The following is a 22,400-nucleotide window of genomic DNA, read 5'->3' on the forward strand; positions in this document are numbered from 1 at the left end:
GATATAACCAAGCTAATGCACAGAATTCAATGGACCACTTCATGGCAATGAGAGCTGACTTTGGCTCACAGTGGTTGTAGGAAGCAATAAAATCCAGTGCCTAAATTTTTGGGGGTGGGGGGGGCATCTAATTTTAGATGGCTAAAAATAGAGGCCAGTATTAGGCCACATGAAAGCTGGCCCATCATGTCTGGAGAAGTGGTATGACTGAGTGAACACTCTGCATAGCTCCTACCTGATAACACTGTGGGGAATAATGGTCCTTAAATAAATGGTGACCCCTCTTAAAGCTACATTATCTTGTGCAGATGTAAGCAGAGTCAGGATGAGCTCCACCCTGACATCTGGTGGTGAGGTGTGGCAAGTTGTGGAAAAGAACTTCAGGGGCTGATCTCATTTGCATAGGCACACCCACCCCGCCTAGAATGAGGCCATAGCTGCCCAAATGGTCACTTTGGCTGCTGTGGGATCCCCAGTGTCTCTGTTATTAGGGCAGGAAGAATAAATTGTCATTACCCTGATTATGGGAATCAAGGACAGTGGAACTGTCCTTGGCCTTTTGTTACGATGGAGGGACTCGCCATCAACTAAGTAGCACTCGCTAGGCAAGGGACATGGGTTCCAAAACTCTGTGAATTGAGAGAGGCTGGGAATATGTATTAATACTTGATGGTATGGGCTCCCTGGTGAGGGCTTTACATGCTAATTGCACTTCCTCCTCTCTATGCTGTGGAATATCTAGAGCTAATTTTGGTTCTGTTAGGAGTCTAGTTACAGGCTGCTGAGCTGAATTCACTTTGGGCTAATGGTGTATCAGCCCTGAGGCTCCCCTACTACAAGCTGTAATCACCAAAAAACTAAACTTACTAAGAGCTGAAATCACTGAGTGTTGTGTTAAGTAGTAGGAGAGCCTGAAGATATATGGTGTGGCAGTTTGTGGGACAGTGAGCGGAGCCGTTTGCGGGATGGCAAGCAGAGTGGAGCGGCTGGTGGAGCAGAGCAGTTTGTTGGATGCCCAGAGCAGCTCATGGGGCGGCTGGCAGAGCGGAGCCCTGTGCAGAGGTGGGGCCATCAGATTTGGACCAAGTAAGGTGCCCCTTAAACCTGCTCCCCCACCAATCTCCACCCAGGTTAGGAGGTAAAACACTGCAGATAAACTTTTGAACTCTGGGGCTGCCCTGACCAGGGACAGAGACTTTTGGGTTGTTGGACTTTTGGGACTTCGGGTGATTTTGGGTTGCTGGACTCAAGAACCAAAGGGAAAGGACATGCCCCAATTTGCTTTGGGTGGGTTTTTTGCTCATGGGTTGTGTTATGAGTCCTGTTGGTGGTGTTTCCCCAACATAATGCCACATTGTTTCTTTCTGTTATTAAAACTCTGAGTGTAGCAAAAAGCCTATGTGCTTGCGAGAGGGGAAGTATTGCCTCTTGGAGGCGCCCAGCGGCGGTGGTATATATTTGTCCCAGGTCACTGGGTGGGGGCTTGAGCAGGTTTTGCATTGTGTTATTGGAATGGAACCCCTAGATACTGAACCCAGCCCTTGTTGCTGCCAACTCTGACAGGCAGAAGGGCTACACAAGGAATAGTTGTCACTGTTGCACTCATCGTGGGATGCAAATTTTCTGGATGCTCCCGCTTGGTTTAACCAGGACAACTTGAAAACAAGGTTGGAAACACTGAGGGAGGCAGCTGCTATCCAGTAGCCTGGACTTTCCCAGTTAGACCTTGCTCACACAAGCAGGGTTCCACTAGAATCAGAGAGCACTGGCATGAGTGACATCTGACCATGAGAACAATGCTCACAGGATCAGCAGGCCAGTAAACCCATCCCCCTAGAAAATGGGCGTTCCCCAGGAGATTAGCAGAATGAGAAATTTCGCCAGGATTCCACGTCCCTCTCATGTTCTAAATTCCAGGGAAACTGGGACGGGATGCCTGGCACTGGCCTGACATTCCTTTCGTGAATCCCCCATTCTGGACTCTGGTCTCCTAAATAAATAAATACACTGGCTACCAAGCTGGCCATAGTGATGGTCTGAGCTGCCAATTGCATTGACCAGGATGACTTAGAAGGGGGTTCTGCAGATTCATTCACAAATCCAGAAACTAACATGAAATATTTCCTGCCTGTGAAACTTACCGAGTGCATGATTAAAAATGCACCTGCAGTCTCCCTCCGTCACTCAGTGCCGGCCTCTGTGCGAAGCCTGAAACTCAGGCAGTGACTGATGTTTATCCGCTATGTGAATTTTTGCTGCTTCTGCAAACTGAAGTGGAATAAACAAGGACCACTTCCTTCTGCTGCCAGAGAGAGATGTTTTTCATTTGCTCCAGGTGCTGAGAGCAGCTCCTTAGTTAAGTTCACACCAGGACTTTCCTTTTACTGGTTTCAGAGTAGCAGCCATGTTAGTCTGTATTCGCAAAAAGAAAAGGAGTACTTGTGGCACCTTAGAGACTAACAAATTTATTTGAGCATAAGCTTTTGTGAGCTGCAGCTCACTTCATCAGATGCATTCAGTGGAAAATACAGTGGGGAGATTTATATACATAGAGAACATGAAACAATGGGTGTTACCATACACACTGTAAGGAGAGTGATCACTTAAGATGAGCTATTACCAGCAGGAGAGCAGGGGGGGGGGGACCTTTTGTAGTGATAATCAAGGTGGGCCATTTCCAGCAGTTGGCAAGAACATCTGAGGAACAGTGGGGGGTGGTAGGGGTCCCCAAAGACTTGGTCACTGAAGGACACAAGCTTCAGAACCTCCCCTCAATCTTTCAGATCCTGCATGCTCCTGAGTCATGAGAACACAGGGGAATGCCCACCCGAGTGGGGTTCATGGTCACCTGCACAAGACAGAGAGCAGCCCCTTCCCATGCAAAGGGAGAGGTGAAAGACCCTCCATCACCATTGCTTGTTCCGAGCGACGAGACTCGCTCATGGAGAGCGTTCCCCTGAAGAAAGGATGGCACTAGCCAGAGCAAGGAGAGCCATGGAAATGTGGGGAGGGAATGGGGAAGGGAAGGTAGAGTTGGGCTCAGGATCTGTCATCTCGGGGTCCCCTCTGCCCCACCCCAAGCTGGGGGGCTTGAGCTGTCCCCATCTGCTCCAGTGGACTCCTGACCTAGAGGTGTGTGCACAAGGGTTCCCAGGGGGAGGGGGGACAATGACCAATGCACATCTGGCTGGGCCAGACCTGCACACCCTGTCCTCTCCCTGGAACTGCCTGCAGGGGCACCCAAGTCTTGGGCTCATTGAGCTATCCACAGCCACACCCCACTCAGAGAGACAGGGTGGAGCCGAGCCCCAAGCCTGCCCTGCCCACCCCATCACTGTCCAATGAGGGGTGAGAGGGGTGGGGCCTGTCTCCATGCTAGCACCCTGCCAAGTACTGCTGACACTTACCTGCCTTTCTGCAGGGTGAAATTCACTCCCAGGGGCAGGGCCCAACACAGGCAGCAGCTGGCATGGACCATCTGTTGGCCTAGGAGTGGGAAGAATTTTTCCCTGTGGCGCGAGGTCTCTCTCTTCTACACCTTCGGGAAGCTTAGCCTTTATTACAGGCTCTGAATCCAGGCCTCTGTTTTCTTGCACACCTTTTAGCAACTCCCCTGCAAACTCCTGTCTAGTTTCCTAGTTTTCCACATCGCAGCCCCAACAGATACTTCCTCCTACCAGTCCTGCTGTTCTCTCCTGCAAGCACCCTGTGGACATTTGTCTCATTAAAATACAAGCTGTAGCAATTTCAGTGCTAGGTACAAAAACTCTGAGATAAATGTAAGTCTTCCCAGAAAAAAAGTACATCAAAAGAGTATTACAGTTGTGAAAACATGTGTCAGTAATCTAGGATAAATTACATTACAGGGAGGTTGTAATTATCCCCATCACAATAATTTTAAACTCAGGAAATTCACAGTTAATGTTATGCTTAAAAGAATCAAACATGTTAATGTCTAGAAATGCACAATTATGACACCCAACCAACCTTAACTCTGCCCTGTGGCAACACCATGCAATAACCAAATAATGATGATTAAGGCATTTGAGCATTTGTAGTCCCAGATCAGATTAAAAACTATTTTTAAAGGCACTTTTGATTTTTTTTCACCTCACCCTTAAACTCACAGAGCCTGAGTTAGAGTTACACCTACTTTAAGGCCTTTTTTCACTGCATGAATGAAGTAAAATGATATTAGTTTAAATGAGAATCAGGCCTACTGTGTTTGAGTGGCATCAAAAATATGTTCCAGAGCTTTCTCCCGTCTCTAACTGTTTTCCTAATGACCTGGGAGAGATGAGTTATTGTCTGACACAGCTCCCCCTTCTCCTTGCTCATGCTGTAAAATAAGAAAATAAGCACCTGTCTATCAAAGCAAGACACCAAGAGATGCACCCAAATTACCTACAGTGCTGCATGGGAAAGGTTCTTTCTTCATTATTCCGCTGAAATCTTCCAGACTGTGAGATTTGAAGCAGTTGGGTGCATAGGTGCTGACTCCGTGGGTGCTCCAGGGCTGGAGCACCCATGGGGAAGAATTGGTGGGTGCTCTGCACCCACCGGCAGCTCCCCGCCCTGCCCCCCACCTGCCCCCTCACTTCCACTCCGCCTCTGCCTCCTCCCCTGAGCGCACCGCGTCCCTGCTTCTCCCCTTAGCTCCCAGCGCTTCCCGCTGCGAAACAGCTGTTTTGTGGCTGCAAGCACTGGGAGGGGGAACACAGTGAGCTCCAGGAAGAGGCGGGGCTGGGGCGGGGATTTGGGGAAGGAGTCTAATAGGGGCAGGGAGGGGGCGGAGTTGGGGCAGGGACTTTGGGGAAGGGGTTAGAATGGGGGCGGGGCTGTGGGCGAGCACCCACCGGTGCCGGGAAAAGTTGGCACCTATGGTTGGGTGAATTTGCACCAAAGTAGTACCTGATTCAAAGCTGGGAGTCTTTCCATTGACTTCTCCAGGCATTGGGTGGGTCCTGAAGGTATTTGTTTGCAGGTTGCAGGCAGCTGTGTGAACAGATGAGTTCCCCCGCAAGGCCTGTAGGTTGACAAATTTGGGCTCTACTGGACCATCGGGGGAAGTGAATTCTGACGTGAAGGACCCTCCAGTGAGACCATTCTCCAAGCAGCCCGTATTCCTACCGAGAACTGTTTGCTTGAGTGCCTCAGCTGATTTCAACCCCACAGCGAGAGAGATGGGAGGCTCTTTTTGAGCTTTAAACTTCAAAAGCAACACCTTGAATTACATCTCAAGCTGAGACACCATTAGCTCAATCTGGCACCTTTCATTAGCACTAAAATTCACACATTTCCTCACTGAGCTAATGTCCATATTCGGTGTATCCAGGATGGTTTGAATCTGAGGGGGGAAGGCAGCAAATTTGCACAGGCCGAATGGAGCTGTGCTTCCATGGACATTACAAGACAATTTCACAGAGGAAAGGTTTGCTTTCTGAATAGTGAAGCTGTTGTGGAAATGTTCATTGAAGACTGTCTGGCTTGTCACATCACATCAGTGATTTGCAGCCAGAACTGTTCTGTAGGGCTCTGTTACCATCAGCAGTGAGTGATACAAATATTAAATGTTTGTAGATCTCCAGGGGGAGATTTATAGCCCACACACAAAGCCTGTGCAACCTCACTGACGTCATGGAAGTTACACAGGGTATACGTAAAGGGAAAATATTGTCCATACCCTGTAGATAGCATCAAGAGTGCAGTACAAGTTAGTAGGCCAAACTCTGCAAAAGTGCAGTGTATGTCTAAACACTAGAGCTGGTCAAAATGTTTTGAACAAACCATTTTCCTTTTTGAAAATGTGGTTTCATCAAAATGGAAATTTTCCGTTGGAGAATGTTGATTTCAGTATTTGTTTTTCAATTTTCCATCAGGAATGTCAAAAGAAAACATTTTGTTGCAATTTAACATTCGGAAATTAAATGAAATAAGATGTTTCTAGGGCTGTCAAGCAATTAAAAAAATTAATCGCAATTAATCACACTGTTAAACAATAATAGAATACCATTTATTTAAATATTTTTGGATGTTTTCAAAATTTTCAAATATATTGATTTCAATTACAACACAGAATACAAAGTGTACAGTGCTCACTTTATATATGCCTGACCAACCTGATTGCCTTCTATGATGAGATAACTAGTTCTGTGGATATGGGGAAAGTGGTGGACGTGATATACCTTGATTTTAGCAAAGCTTTTGATTCGGTCTCCCACAGTATTCTTGCCAGCAAGTTAAAAAAATATGGATTGGATGAATGGACTATAAGGTGGATAGAAAGCTGGCTAGATCATCTGGGCTCAGTGGGTAGTGAAAACTGGCTCAATGTCTAGTTGGCAGCCGGTATCAAGCGGAGTTACCCAGGAGTCTGTCCTGGGGCTGCTTTTGTTCAACAGCTTCATTAATGATCTGGATGGTGGGATGGATTGCACCCGCAGCAAGTTTGCAGATGATACTAAGCTGGGGGGAGAGGTAGATATGCTGGAGGACAGGGATAGGGTCCAGAGTGACCTAGACAAATTGGAGGATTGGGCTAAAAGAAATCAGATGATGTTCAGCAAGGACAAGTGCAGAGTCCTGCACTTAGGAAGGCAGAATCCCACGCACTGCTACAGGCTGGAGACCGACTGGCTAATCCCTAAGGACCTGGGGATTACAGTGGACGAGAAGCTGGATATGAATCAACAGTGTGCTCTTGTTGCCAAGAAGGCCAGTGGCATATTGGGCTGCATTAGTAGGAGCATTGCCAACAGATGGAGGGAAGTGATGATTCCCCTCTATTCGGCCCACGCTGCTTCTTGCAGCCTGCATTGGCCTGGAACGGCGAACCGTGGCCAGTGGGAGCTGACATCAGCCAAACCTGTGGACGCTACAGGTAAACAAACTGTCTTGACACCACCAGTGGATTTCCTTTACGGGCCACCTGCCAAAGGTTGCCGATCCCTGAGCTAGACAAATTCTGACTGGAAATAAGGCGCAAATGTTTAACAATGAGGGTGATTAACCACTGGAATAGCTCAACAAGGGCCACAGTGGGTTCTCCATCAGTGGATAGTGTAAAATCAGGATTGGATGCTTTTCTGTTGGAACTTGAAGCAGGAATTAATAGAGGGACATCCTATGGCCTGTGTTATGCAGAAGGGCAGATTAGACTATCAAAATGGTCCCTTCAAATCTACGAATTGATGAGTTTTATGAACTCGGGAAGCAGTTCAGGACGACTGGAATCAAATCTTGTCTCCCTTTCATCGTCTTTCTTGAGGGACAAAATCAAAAAGAGATTAAGGCAGATTGTGGAGTTAATTTATGGAGAAACTTTCTTTTCCTCTGGTCATTTTTATCCCCTGGCAGCATGGAGATGCAGCTTATAAATCTGCCCGCGCTTTTAATGATTAAGTGTCTATAATTAAAGGCATGCCTGGTTGTAGATATAGGATATCTTAATTACATATGTGTGAATAAAGTGTTTAACAAGCCGAAAGAGGCATTCCCCTTACACTTGGATCCTTCAGATCAAAGACCAAATCCCACTCTTTGCGAATAGACAAGATGTGGTTTTTTTCCCACCCATGTCTATCTCCATATGATTTAGGGCAAAACTTTGGATATAATGGAAGAGAGGGATGGTACAAACTGTCTGCAGGAGACCCCAGGTGAAACTCTTACCTTTTCAAGGTGTGATCTTTACTCAGTAGCAAAACCCGGACAGAAGGTATTTCCAAAGCAGGTGCTTGTTGCTGGCTGTAGCTATGGAAATGAAGGCAGAGTGTGCCAGCCAGAGGAGTGCCTGATGCACTTATGAACTGTGGAATCTGCAGTCAGCTCCAGCTCATCAAATTGAGCTTTATATTTTTATTAGCAGATTTATATTTGGTCCATTGGCAGGCAGGCAGGTATAGCCATGATACAGGCCTGATTAACTGTGGCAGCCGGAGTCCTGTGGTCTGCCTAGGGAATGCTCTTCCTGTGATTAAGCAGAAAGGATCCCAGAAGTGATAAATGCCTTGCGTTATTTTTGTGGGGCTCCCTGTAACCCCTCACACACCCCATACACAATCTCCATTTGCAGCCAGTGCAAAGGCTCCCCTTTCCAAAAGCCAGCTCATGTTGATGTGGTGGTGTCTGCCCCTTGCGTGCTGGGTGTTAAGGAGTGAGGGGACAGGGATGGGTAAGGATCAGATTGGAAAAGGCTTTGTTGATTTTCTTAGAAAACTGGATTCTGGGTCTTAACTGCCCAGTGTGAATTCCCCCAGTGTGGAGCACTCTCCACTGGCATAAGGTACATAGCCAGCTCCTATGCCAGCTGGCCCCATGCAGCGATGTGTGTGGGGGTTGGGGGTTGCACTACAGTCTGGGCAGAATGCATCTGCATTGTGCAAATTCATGACTGGCACATGGCCTCACTGAGATCACAGTCAGCTTCCGTAAGTTAGAGCAGCCCCGAAGCCCCGTGTTATCCTGTGAATACTGCTTTCTAGGCCAGTAAATAAAGGAACAGTATATCACAGCCACCATGGGGCCGGAGCTCCAACACTTATCCTATGGATGGGTCACTGATGGTATCCCCATATCTGCCCTGTCTCACATTTTCCTGGGGAGATGCCTTCATTCGCACGGCAGACACAATCTTAGTCAGGAAAAATGCTGCTTTAGCGTCTTATTGTCAGTATACTGAGGACAGGGATGTTCAGCCGTTTTCATTGCTGTAACATCTCCCATCTGCCAATCTAAAGCAGTTTAAAAACAATGGTGAATTTAGCTGCACAGCAGCCCGGGGAGGTGGGTAAGTATCATAATTCCCATTTTACAGATGGGGAAACTGAGGCACAACAAGGTTATGGACAAAGGACCAAACTGTCAGAAGAGATGAGCCCCTGCAGCTCCCACTGCAGTCACTGGAGCTGTGTGGGCTCAGCACTGCTGAAGATTGGGCCGCTTAGTTAGGTACCTAGAGGGGCTGAAGTGGATGATTTTAGGCACCTCAGTTTGAAAGAGCTGGTCCCATGTGACTTGCTCTGTTTACATGGCAGACAGAACCCCCCAGCTCAGAGCCTGGGTCTACAGGCCACCTGACCCTGAACGTCTACACAGCAATTTTTAATACTGTAGTGCAAGCCCAAGTCTTTAGACCGCTGCTCTGGGACTCGCTGTTGCTGGTTTCTGCTTGCTGTGTAGATGTGCCACAGTGGGTCAGTGGCAGGGCCACGAACAGAACCCGTATCTCTTAGCTTCCCACCCTTTGCTTTAACCACGAGACCCTCCTTCCCCTTTGTTCCCTGTTTTGTACCACTCAAGACAGTTCTAGGAAAATGGGCTCTGAGGGTCTCATTCTCAAAGGGATGTTCAGAGGTGCTGAGTCCCTGTAGGCCCCACTGGCTGCCACTGGAGCTGTGGGGCTCAGCCCCTCTGAAAAGCAGAACCTTCACCTCTTGAAGTTTGCCTGTACATCGTGTGCTTGCTCCCTGCCGGGGGTCACCCCACAGCTGGCTGTGTAAATTGACTCCTGTGTGCGAGGCAGAGGAGGACTCAGATCTTGCGGGGGACTAAAGGAGTTGGAGCAGCGCTAAAGGAATCACGCCGACACCCTTCACAATTGGGGACGAGGTAAAGGAACCCAGGCATGAGATGCCTCCGGAGCCGGGATGCTTCTCAAGAGAACGTTTGTGGAGTGAGGAGTGAGTACAGTGTCTGGGCTGCGAATCCCCAGTGCAGGTGGCTGCATGGCACAGAAACACTTGCATCTCCTGGAGCTGCTCTCCGGCTGTCCCTTTGAGAGCAGGGAACTGTGATTTTACAGTGACAACCTGTTCTGCCAGAGAAGATTTACTGATGCAATACATTTCTGGGCAGTCATGAACTCTAATAGGTTAGCCAATAGTGCAATGTGTCAAGTTTACTTAAGGAGCTAAGCAAACTTTCACAGCTCCAGGTGACAGAAGAAACTCACTGCTTTGCAATAGAGTGAGCTTGGTAATAACAATAATAATGATAGGGAAAAAAATGCATCCGTCCCCCAGCAGTTGTGAAATGGATGAGAGTGGCATGCGTGGCATCCAGCCACACAGCACAGAGTATTGCCAGGCAGACTTGTGTTTGCTTCGCACTCTTACTAAAGGGTTGGACACGATGGTTCTTAAAGGCAGAGCACCTGATTCAGATCTCACTGTACTGGTGTGAATTTAGAGTCAAACCCGAGGTAGTGAGATGATCCCATGCACCAGTACAAGTTGGGGACCGTCTGGCTATGCGGCAGTTCTACAGAAAAGGACCTGCGGATTACAGTGGACGAGAAGCTGGATATGAGTCAGCAGTGTGCCCTTGTTGCCAAGAAGGCCAACGGCATATTGGGCTGTATTAGTAGGAGCATTGGCCGCAGATCGAGAGAAGTGATTATTCCCCTCTGTTCGACACTGGTGAAGCCACACCTGGAGTATTGCATCCGATGAAGTGAGCTGTAGCTCACGAAAGCTTATGCTCAAATAAATTTGTTAGTCTCTAAAAGTACTCCTTTTCTTTTTGCGAATACAGACTAACACGGCTGCTTCTCTGAAACCTGGAGTATTGCGTCCAGTTTTGGTTCCCTTCATTGCAGAAGGGATGTGGACAAATTGGAGAGAGACCAGCGGAGGGCAACGAAAATGATTAGGGGGCTGGGGTACATGACTCATGAAGAGAGGCTGAAGGAACTAGGGTTATTTAGTCTGGAGAAGAGAAGAGTGAGGGGGGATTTGATAGCAGCCTTCAACTACCTGAAGTGGGGTTCCAAAGAGGATGGAGTTAGGTTGTTCTCAGTGGTGGCAGATGACAGAACAAGGAGCAATGGTCTCAAGTTGCAGTGGTGGAAGTCTAGGTTGGATATTTAGGAAACACTATTTCACTAGGATGGTGGTGAAGCACTGGAATGGGTTACCTAGGGAGGTGGTAGACTCTCCATCCATAGAGGTTTTTAAGGCCTGACCTGACAAAGCCTTGGCTGGGATGATTTAGTTGGGGTTGGTCCTGCTTTGAGCAGGAGGTTGGACTAGATGACTTCCTGAGGTCACTTCCGACCCTAATATTCTATGATTAACACTGGTTTAAATGAGATCAGGGTCTAGAGCTGGATTTCCAAAAGCATCTGGGTACACCTGCACGTGGAGGTGGGAGTGTGAGCTCAAGGAGACATGCCCATGCTAGCTCTGATCAAGCTAGAGCTCTAAAAATATAGGGTAGCCCCAGCTGCCATCAGAGGCATTAGGAGGCACTTGGGGCAGCTAGCCCCACCCACTGCTGCAGCTACCCACTGTTAGTATGTTAGCTCAATCAAGGGTTGTCTCCTTGAGCTGGGAATCGCACCCCAACTTGAAGTGTAGACGTGACATAGGGCCCAGATCCTCAAAGGCATTTCTGTGCCTAACTCCCATTGATTTCAAGAGGACCAAGGCTTTGAGGAGCTAGGCCATAAGCACTTAGGAGCTTGAGTCCCACTGACTTTTGATCAGTCACGTGGGCACTTTGGAAAATGCCAGTGTTTGCGTAACAGTAACAGTGAAAAAGCAACACCATTGTCTCTCCCTTACTGACCTGGGGAGCGAGTAGGAGGCTCTGATGCCAGCTCCAGTCCCAAGGGAGCACAGAGAATAGGTGCCTATTTACCCAGAGCTGGCCAAGCATCAGTCCCCTGGATTCCGTGGTGCACCTGCCCCAATCACTCCTGTGCTGTTCTCCCTCCATGAATATTGGCCTGGTGAAGAAAAGCACATCTCAGCAGAACAGCAGCCCAAATAATTACTCAGCCAGGTGTGTCCTCGTTACAGAGAGGGAGCGGGCATGTCCCAGGGATGGACCTGGGTACCAGAGCAGCAAGCAAAGTTTACAGAGGAGACTAAATCAAATTGTGTCAAATTTAGGGATAGAAAGTCATGTGTGGTGCTGAGCACCCTCAGCTCTGCAGGGCTTCTTTGGGATTCTTCCCCCCATGCAGACCTGCCGTGGACAGATAGCGATGTGACGTTTGTTTTACATGAAGGGAAACAGGATCTAGGGTGGCCAGAAAGTAAAGTTTCCAGGTGGGAGTGTGGTGTCTGTGTCTCCAAGAAGAACTGCAGTGTGTGTGTGTTTGTGTCTCCAGGAGAGAGCATGGTGTGTATATGTGTGTCTCCAGGCAGCAGCATGGGGCGTGTGTCTCTAAGCGGCAATGCAGGGTGTATGTGTGTCTCCAGGCGGTAATGTGGCTTGTGTGTTTCTCCAGGTGGCAGTGCAGATTCTGTGTGTCTGTCTCCAGGCAGCAATGCAGCGTGTGTGTGTATGTATCTCCAGGCGGCAGTGCAGGGTGTGTGTATGTGTCTCCAAGTGGCAGTGAGGCGTGAGTGTGTGTGTCTCCAGGAGGCAGTGCAGGGGGTGTGTGTGCATCTCCAGGTGACAGCATGGGCGTGTGTCCCCTCTGTATCAGGCTGCAGAAGCCCGGAGGACGAAGTGGGCAGCCATCTCCGTGCTTGGGCGCCCAGCGCTCTTAGTGGGAGCTCCATCTGCAGAAAGCTTCTGTCATAAATATAAAGGGAAGGGTAAATCCCTTTGAAATCCCTCCTGGCCAGGGGAAAGCTCCTCTCACCTGTAAAGGGTTAAGAAGCTAAAGGTAACCTCGCTGGCACCTGACCAAAATGACCAATGAGGAGACAAGATACTTTCAAAAGCTGGGAGGAGGGAGAGAAACAAAGGGTCTGTGTCTGTCTGTAGTCGTCTTGGCAAGGGACAGAACAGGAATGGAGTCTTAGAACTTTTAGTAAGTAATCTAGCTAGGTATGTGTTAGATTATGATTTCTTTAAATGGCTGAGAAAAGAATTGTGCTGAATAGAATAACTATTTCTGTCTGTGTATCTTTTTTGTAACTTAAGGTTTTGCCTAGAGGGGTTCTCTATGTTTTTGAATCTAATTACCCTGTAAGATATCTACCATCCTGATTTTACAGGGGGGATTTCTTTATTTCTATTTACTTCTATTTTTTATTAAAAGTCTTCTTGTAAAACACTGAATGCTTTTTCATTGTTCTCAGATCCAAGGGTTTGGGTCTGTGGTCACCTATGCAAATTGGTGAGGCTTTTTATCCAACATTTCCCAGGAAAGGGGGGGTGCAGGTGTTGGGAGGATTGTTCATTGTTCTTAAGATCCAAGGGTCTGGGTCTGTAGTCACCTAGGCAAATTGGTGAGGCTTTTTACCAAACCTTGTCCAGGAAGTGGGGTGCAAGGTTTTGGGAAGTATTTTGGGGGGAAGGACGCGTCCAAACAGCTCTTCCCCAGTAACCAGTATTAGTTTGGTGGTGGTAGCGGCCAGTCCAAGGATAACGGGTGTAATATTTTGTACCTTGGGGAAGTTTTGACCTAAGCTGGTAAAGATAAGCTTAGGAGGTTTTTCATGCAGGTCCCCACATCTGTACCCTGGAGTTCAGAGTGGGGGAGGAACCTTGACAGCTTCCCCTTTCTCCCATCCCAAACAGGCCTCTTCACTTGCCCTTTGTGGGTCTCCTGTTCTGTACAGGGGCAGGCCGGATGTGGGGAGGAGCCAGCTGAGCTCCTGTGGATTCTCCCCCTATCCCCAGAGCGGCAGGCCAGGACTGTCTCAGCTTGCTCGGCTTTCCTCTCTGGCCCAAGTTGCCCCCGAGAGGCTGTGCTGGCAGCTGCACCAGGCCAGGCCCTGGAGCCGCTACCCCAGAAGCAGCTGCACTGACTGGGGTGGGCCGAAGCCCATGGGGCTGGACGGCAGAGTACAGACCATGGGCTCTATGGGGAGCTGCAGGCTTAGGGGGTTGCTCTTCTGAATGGGGGGAAGCTACCACTCCCCACCCCAAATAGGGAGGAAGCTAGAAACATGCTACTCCCTGAGTTATTTTCCCATGGGCCCACAGTCCTCAAATTCCTTTGAGACTCTGAGCAAGGCCTGCAGAATTTGGCCAGCTCCATAACCCTCGCAGCAGGCCAGATCTGCCCCCTTTTGCTGTGATGAGTTGGGCCTTACTCAGTGAGTTGCAGATGGAGCCACCGGTGGAGTAAGGTGCTAGGCAGCACAAGTGAGGGGGCAGGCACAGTGCAATGCTTTTATAAGAGAAGTACCTGGACAAATGGCTGTGAGAAGCCAGGAGTCCTGGCACCCCACCTCCTGCTGTAATTACCCAACCATATTCCCCCAACAGACTGCTATATCCAGCAGTTCTGCCACACCAGCGATGTTCCTGACATTGAATAATGGCGCTAAGACATTTACGTTGCAGACCGTCTCGGCAGATGTTGTGCATGTTCTAGCCATCTACAGCAGGAGGCCCAGCGAGTGGCTTGTGTGCTACGAGGCATGAAGTGGAAGGATGTCCCACCAACAGCAGCTCCTCCGGTGGGCAATCCATCATTTCTAACCACTTCCTTAATGGCAGGAGGGAAGATGATTAAAAAGCGAGTCTGTTCCTGCCAAGGGCTGTGCGACGAGGATGAGCCAGGGAAAAGACCGTGCATTTGCCTCGTGGCAAAGCCAGTTAGAAGACGACAGCATGAAAACAGCAAGAAACCTGGCAATGATCTGACAGCAACAGCTGCTGCAGACCCACACATACACACGCACACTAATGCGGATACATAGACAGTACAAACAATCATACACAGATAAAGTCACACACCCCTCTACACACAGGGACACCCACTCCCTCAGTTTACAGAACAATGGTTTCCATTATTGCTACCCAACACATTTCTTTGCAATTTGATTTTGCTTACCCCCGACACACACACTTTGCTCTCTGGCTTGGGTCAAGGAAAACAAGAAACAAAAGAATCCACTTTCCAATAGCACGTGTTCTCCCGGGCACAACATCAAGCTAGGCTGGGTCTTTGACCTGAACACTTGTTCGGGTTCTTTTCCAGCGTATCTGATTAGCAGCCTTTTATGATCCTACTTTGCTGCTGTCCTTCCTCACTGCTCTTCCCTTTATCTTGCAAGGCTGCTGGCCTGCTTTTCTCTTTTGGATGTTCTGCTGATTTCATTCAATTAAATAAAGAAAAAAAGCTGAAAGTCACAGGGAGCCTTTTCTTGCTGACCAAGAGGCCAGAATTGTGCCATCCTCGAGGAGAGGAGAGAAGTTTGTTATGGCTAGAGATATATTGCAGGAATTTTCATTAGGTTTGTTATTGGGGCTCCTCACTTCATTTTAAATGGGTAAAGGGAGTGATGTCTAGTGGTTAAAGTATGGGACTTGGAGGAAAATATTATGGGGTTTATCCCCAGCTCTGTCCCTGATTTGGGTTCTTCATCAGTTGATACAGTAATGCTCTTAGAGATGGTTGGGTGAGAACTGCACAGCGTGATTAGTTTGGCCTTTGTTTTTCAAGTGTAGGTTCCATTTTTTTATAAGGCTGGATAAGTGAGAACCCGAATCTCGTCACCATGTGCAGTATGTAGCTAGGTAGCTGTTGTGCCTTTGTTTTCTGTCTCTGGACTTAGCTGCCTCCTGCATTTGGTTTAGTGCAGACTGTGCATAGAGATACACATGCCACACTCTCTCATGGATACTTTACTTTTGTTCTTTCTTGTTTTGCTGCTCTCTTTGTCTAGCATAGAGGTGGGCAAACTATGGCCCACGGGCCACATACAGCCCATGGAACTGTCCTGCCCGGCCCTTGAGCTCCTGGCCAGGGAGGCTAGCCCCCAGCCCCTCCCCTGCTGTTCCTCCTCCCCCGCAGCCTCAGCTCGCCGTGCCGCTCGGGGCCGTGGGAGTCGCTGGCCTGCCCCGGTGCTCTAGACTGCATGGCGGCGTCACTGGCTCCGGCCAGATAGCGCGGCTGCCAGTCCTGGTGCTCTGAGCGGCATGGTAAGGGGGTGGGGAATGTGTGTGTGTGTGTGTGGGGAGGGTTAGATAAGGGGCAGGGGGTCCTGGGGGGCAGTCAGGGGATAGGAGCAGGGGACAGTTGGATAGATTGGGAGTCCCAGGGGGGCCTGTCGGGGGGGGGAGGTGTGGATAGGGGTCAGGGCAGTCAGGGGACAGGGAGCAGGAGGGGTTGGATGGGTCGGGTGTTCTGAGGGGGGCACTCAGGTGGTGGGAAGTGGGAGGGGGTGGATGGGGGCCAGGCTGTTTGGGGAGGCACAGCCTTCCCTACCTGGCCCTCCATACAGTTTCGGAATCCCAATGTGGCCCTCAGGCCAAAAAATTTGCCCACCCCTGATCTAGCATAAATGGCTTTCTGGTGGAAAGTACCTCTGTGCTATTGAGAAATCCTAAATTATGCCTCTGAAGATACTTGCCTGTTTCTAGCGCTAGCTGGAATCTTTGGGCAGGGGCTGATATTGCATTATTTTTTTAAATTCTAAATCAGATTTTCATTCTCGCAGCTACCCATGTGCTTCCTGGTTCCTGGGAGCACTGGAAATCTTGTGAAAGGCAAGCAGGACTTCTGAAATTCCTGGCCTTATTTTTTAAGCTCCAGCGCTTCCAAGAAGCTATAGCTCAGTGGTTTGAGCCTTGGCCTAAACCCAGAGTTGTGAGCTCAATCCTTGAGGGGCCATTTAGGGATCTGGGGCAAAAATTGGGGATTGGTCCTGCTTTGAGCGGGGGTTGGACTAGATGACCTCCTGAGGTCCCTTCCAACCCTGATATTCTATGATCTCCTTTTTCCCTCCCTGATGTTATTTGCTTCCTTCCCAAACCCTTTGTCTGCAGGGCTCTCATTTGGGCTACAATCCTGCAGGCACTTATGTACGTGATTAACTTTCCACATGAACATATTTCCATTGACTTAAATGGACATTGGACCCGACCCGTAGACTATAACCCCTTTGGGATATAGACCTGTCTTAACCTATGTCTGTCAAGCACTATATCTAGCACATAATAAATAGCAACAGTCCATATTTCCCCTATGCTCAGATAACATTTCCCTCTTCACAACATTACTGTTCTCACCATTGATCAATTTCTCCTTTGCTTGCCTTGGTTTCTTTTTCTAGCAGATTAAATTGTGTTGATACAATGAAAATGCTGATATTTCATTCAGAGATGCTCAGCACTTCCTTTTCAAATAAACAGGATGCAAAAGAGGTGGGTGAGGCTATCACAGAGAGAAAGAGAAATCAATTGGATACTGCAGAGAGAAATGTAATGCCGAACATTCTCCCCTGCAGTTCATTATCTTGTGGCAATAAATTTTCTATCTCAGCTTTTGCTTCTGTTGCCATAAAACATAATGGACTGCTTCCAACTTAAAGCTGAGATTCTCTGTATGATCTGAGCAGCCAGCAATAAAGCCAGGTGCTTTTTAAAATTTTCCTCCATTGCTTTAGCCTAAACAGAAGCTACCTTTCTGAAATAATTCATGAGCCCAGGGGTGCTGGCATCTGAGTGGGCGCTCCGTGTGCTGCCAGCTTCAGAAGACACAGATCTTCAGGTTGATCACTAAACGTATAGCCAATTGCTTGACTCCACTCACTGTTTGGTATTAAAAATGTTTAAGAGACCAAATAACCAAGCATAGGCAATTTATCATCTAAAGACAAAGCGGCACAATACAGTAAAGAAAGAGTTAATATGTTACCAATCCTTCCAGGAGGCAGATTCTTGAAGGGTTTTTAGTGCATCTCTCACTGAAGGTGTGCTCCCAAAATATGCCCCCCCCCCACTACCTTTATTTATACTAGACCAGTTTACACATTAGAGAGCTTTCCATATGTGACTGGGGTCTAACCCACCAGTCCGTATTAGCTGTGTACCTTTCGGTATCTCTTGTCTTCCACACCATATTCCAGGCAGTAATACGTGTCAAGGCTTGTACCAGGGCAGAACATTTATGCATCTTAACTCTGACCCGTCTCCTACCTGGTTATGCCAAATGCTGAGTTGCGCTGTTACGAGGTATTGTGGGATTTATACCTTAGCATAAGCGATCAAGTGGAAGCTTTGTGATAACAGTCAGATATGACACGATGTGTAACATGTACTAACATGGTGTGCCAATTTACAACATATACATTGGCTAACAGATTTAAATGTCTTCCTAAGGCAGTAGCTAGGCAGTTGCAGCCTAATGTTTGCAGCCACAGAAATTCAGACTCAATTAATTCTGGGTGCAATACTGAGCCCTGCAATAAAAGCATCTAGATGCATTTAGAAATATGGTCCCTGGTTTCTAGTGATCTTAAATTCTAGTGGATTCACTTTCTCCTTGTTACACTAACTAGACTGAGTCTGTCACGATAAGGCTGGTTTTCTAATCCTTTAATCGTTCTTGAGGCTCTTCTCTGAACCCTCCCCAATTTATCAACAGCAACACATGTGTGTTCAGCAACACAGCGGGTTCCTCCACCCTGAAAATACCTGCAATGCCCCTTTCACAAGCTTCACAACTCCTTTAAGCGGAGTTGGGCTCAACTGCAACTACTCACCCCCCCCCCAGCTCCATCCTCCCCCTGATCCTGATTGGCTGGGGACCAATCGCTCAGCTCAATGATCAGACCCTTCTGGGGAAGAGTTGGTGGTTTCCTTAAAGGGTGGGGATAGCACTGTAGGGCAGGAGAATGGCATGAGGGAGGCTGTCTCTTGTGATGGGCCCTGAAGGGAAAAGGCTGGGGGAGAAGGATGCTCCTGTGACAGGCTTGGGAAAAAGTCACGCCTTAGGCAGCCGGTCTGGAGGCAGAGAGGGAATAAGGATCCAGAGCAGGGGAAGCACTCCAGGAGGGAAGCCGTGAGGGTCAGCACTCTAGGACGGTAGAGTAGCCCAGGAGGGGTGGAAGACCTCTTGCTTTATGTTCGTTAGAGTAGAGACTGCTACTCGACTGGGCCTCCCTGGAGGGAGGCAGGCCTGTCACAGGGCTAGTGTTAGGACTAAGAGGGACACAAAGGTGGAGTTGCTGCCCTTCCTGCAGCACAGTGGGCCACCGGGGAGTGCAAGGAGGCCACTCTCCCGCACTCCCATTTAGGCACCTCTGGGAAAAACTGAGACAATCAGCAGCATTTTCAAAGGAGCCTAATCCAGCTTACAGCCTCCAACTAAATTGGGGACCCAATTCCCTTAGGTGTCTTTGAAAATCCCAGCCTTAAAAACTAGCAACATAAAGAGATAAAAGGCCTGATCCAAGGCCTGTTAAACTCAATGAGTGCAAAATTGGATCAGGCCCCAAAAGCTCCTGGTCCAATTCCAATTGCACAATACCTGTCCTCAGCAAGGGGATGGTCAGTGCCTTCAGAGGATAAAACCTGCTGGCCCCGTCTGCCCTGCCCCATGCAAAGAGGGGCAGGTTCTTTATCTGTGTTTCTCATTTGCCCCTGTCAATCAATTCCTGTCTCTATCCAGTTTAATTAAAATTTACCTTCAGCTACCAGACGAGGGCCGCACACACAAAAAGTTAGTCCTTTTCCTCTGTCTTTCCACTGTATTTTCAAAAAGTTTCCCAAATGGCCCATCCAGAATATAAATACCGGCTGCTAATTGTCTTTCACGTTTCGCATCCCACAAGGTAAATTTCAGAAGTCTTTGCACTTCATCAACAAAATTAAAACAGGTGAGCAATGGATTTGCTGATGAGAGATGCTAAAAATGTCTGAGTCTTTAATTAGTCCTGGAGAGAACATGCTGCTGGAGAGGAGGCTTTAACCTATGTCAGCATCTGGCATGTATAGAAAGATATCAATGCTTGGCTCTGAGTCTGACCCCAAGGAAATGTATGCAGCCACCACCAGATCATTCTTCCCCAGCAGCACATCCTTTACAGTGGGGGAGGGCAAACTTTTTGGCCTGAGGGCCACATTGGGTTTCCAGAATTGTATGGAGGGCCGGTTAGGGGAGGTTGTGTCTCCCCAAGCAGCCAGGCATAGCCCGGCCCCCGCCTCCTATCCAATTCCCCCTGCTTCTCGCCCCCTGATGGTTCACCTGGGACTCCTACCCCATCCACCACCCCCTGCTCCCTGTCCCCTGACCACCCCCGGACTCCTCACCCCTGACTGCCCCCCACCACCCCATCCAACACCCCCTCTCCTTCCTGACTGCCTCCCTGGGACCCCTTCCCCATCCAACCCCCCTGTTCCCCGCCCTCTGACTGCCCCGACCCCTATCCACCTCCCCGCCCCCTGACCACCCCCCCAACTCCCCTGCCCTCTATCCAACCCCCCCTGCTCCCTGCCCCCTTCCCCCTTACAACACTGCCTGGAGCACCGGTGGCTGCCAGTGCTACAGCCGTGCCACCCAGAGCACCGGGTCAGCCCGCAGCTTTGCAACTGCGCTGCCTGGTCACCCAGAGCGTTGGGCCGGCAGCGCGGTGTGCTGAGTCTGCGGGGGAAGGGGGATAGCGGGGGAGGGGCCGGGGGCGAGTCTCCCGGGCCAGGAGCTCAGGGGCCGGCTAGGAGGGTCCCGAAGTTTGCCCACCTCTGCTTTACAGTGTAGAGTTCTCGGCAGCACCTGTCTGAGCTCAGCTCACCTGTCTGAGCTCAGACTTTCCTGTGGTGGGGAAAGTCTCCTCTCCGGTGGATTTAGTCACATAGACCTAGATCTTCAAAGGCATTTAGGCATCTAACTCCCATTGATTCCAATGGAAGTTAGCAGCCTAAATACCTTTGAGAGTCTGGGTCGTAGAGCTTGTTCCTGAGATAACTCTAACTCTGACCCTCTTGAGGGCACCCAGTTTAGGTGTCAGGCTTTTAGCCATCACCTTTCTTCCACAGTCCCCTTCCACCAGACCAGGGACTTAGGCTCCAATTTCCTTGTAGTCCACTGTGATTATCTCACCAGGTCTAACCTTAGTTCAGTCCCTGCAGCCCCCCCATTCTCTCAGGGGCAATGAGGGATTAACCAGTGACCAGCCAGCTCTCACAAAGCACAGTACTATTTATTCTGAACAAAAGCCACAAAAGCCACATTCAGAAAACAGCTCTTAATCCCAAGGCATCGATGCATACTGTCATGCCAGGGGTCACCATCTTCTACAGGGAGCTCCTGGCAGGTTTCAGAGTCCGTCAGCTCCTGTCACATGGCCTGCCCCGCCGGTCACAGGATCATGTCAATTCTTGGAGCAAGTGTGGGCAGTGGTGAGCTGGAGCCAGTTCGCACCAGTTCACTGGACCCGGTTGTTAAATTTAGAAGCCCTTTTACAACCGGTTGTCCCGTGGGACAACTGGTTCTAAAAGGGCTTCTAAATTTAACAACTGGCCAAAAGTGGCACCTTAGGCACCGACTCCGTGGGTGCTCTGGGGCTGGAGCACCCACGTGGAAAATTTGGTGGGTGCAGCCGGCAGCTTCACGCTCAGCCCCAGGTCACCTCAACTCCGCTCCGCCTCCTCCCCTGAACGCACCGCCCCGCTCTGCTTCTCCACACCCCCCCAGGTTTCCCGCGAATCAGCTGTTTGCACGGGAAGCCGGGAAGGGCTGAGAAGCAAGCGGCGGCTTCTCGCTCAGGCCCAGGGAGGCGGAGGCGGAGTGGAGGGGAGCTGGGGCAGGGGGGCACGAGGAGGGCTGCCCACACCACAGCAGGTAACTCGGGGGGGGGAAAGAGGGGGTGCAGGAGAACCGCTGCATTAAGGACTTGTACTAGTCACCCCCAAGTAATTTTAATTTCTGCAGGGATCCCTTCAGCTCCCCCACGGAGACAGGAATACAGTCGCTGGCCAGCCTATCCCCCATGGAGACAGGAAGACAGTCGCTAGCCAGCCTATAACATTTATAAAGTTGATACAATAGTCTTTGAATATTCCATGTGTCCATAGCATTGGTCACAGGGTTTACGTCTGCTTACCTTCTTCCCAGTTTCAGTGCCTGACCCAAGACCCAGTGAGGTCCATGGACTAGGCTCAGGGTCTATGCGTCCTCCTAGCCCAACCAATACATAAGATGGAAATTTGTGCATGCAAAGTAAAATGATCAAGGACAAATGCATGAATTTAGGAGGGGTGGCCAAAGGATTCCACAGGCATTAGAATGTGGTCTTATTTCACATTCTCATAATGTTCTGGAGGGGAGATAAACACCCTGCTACCTTGTGACACTCTGTACCTCAGGAGAACACCCAGCACCCCCATGTTTTTTTCATAGCTTCATAGATATTAAGATCAGAAGGGACCATTATGATCATCTAGTCTGACCTCCTGCACAACGCAGGCCACAGAATCTCACCCACCCACTCCTGCAATAAACCTCTCACCTATGTCTGAGCTATTGAAGGCCTCAAATTGTGGTTTAAAGACTTCAAGGAGCAGAGAATCCTCCAGCAAGTGACCCATGCCCCATGCTACAGAGGGGGGGAGGGATAGCTCAGTGGTTTGAGCACTGGCCTGCTAAACCCAGGGTTGTGAGTTCAATCCTTGAGGGGGCCATTTAGGGATTTGGGGCAAAAATTGGGAATTGGTCCTGCTTTGAGCAGGGGGTTGGACTAGATGACCTCCTGAGGTCTCTTCCAACC

This window comes from Lepidochelys kempii, chromosome 14, assembly GCF_965140265.1.
Source record: "Lepidochelys kempii isolate rLepKem1 chromosome 14, rLepKem1.hap2, whole genome shotgun sequence".
Taxonomy (NCBI): domain Eukaryota; kingdom Metazoa; phylum Chordata; order Testudines; family Cheloniidae; genus Lepidochelys; species Lepidochelys kempii.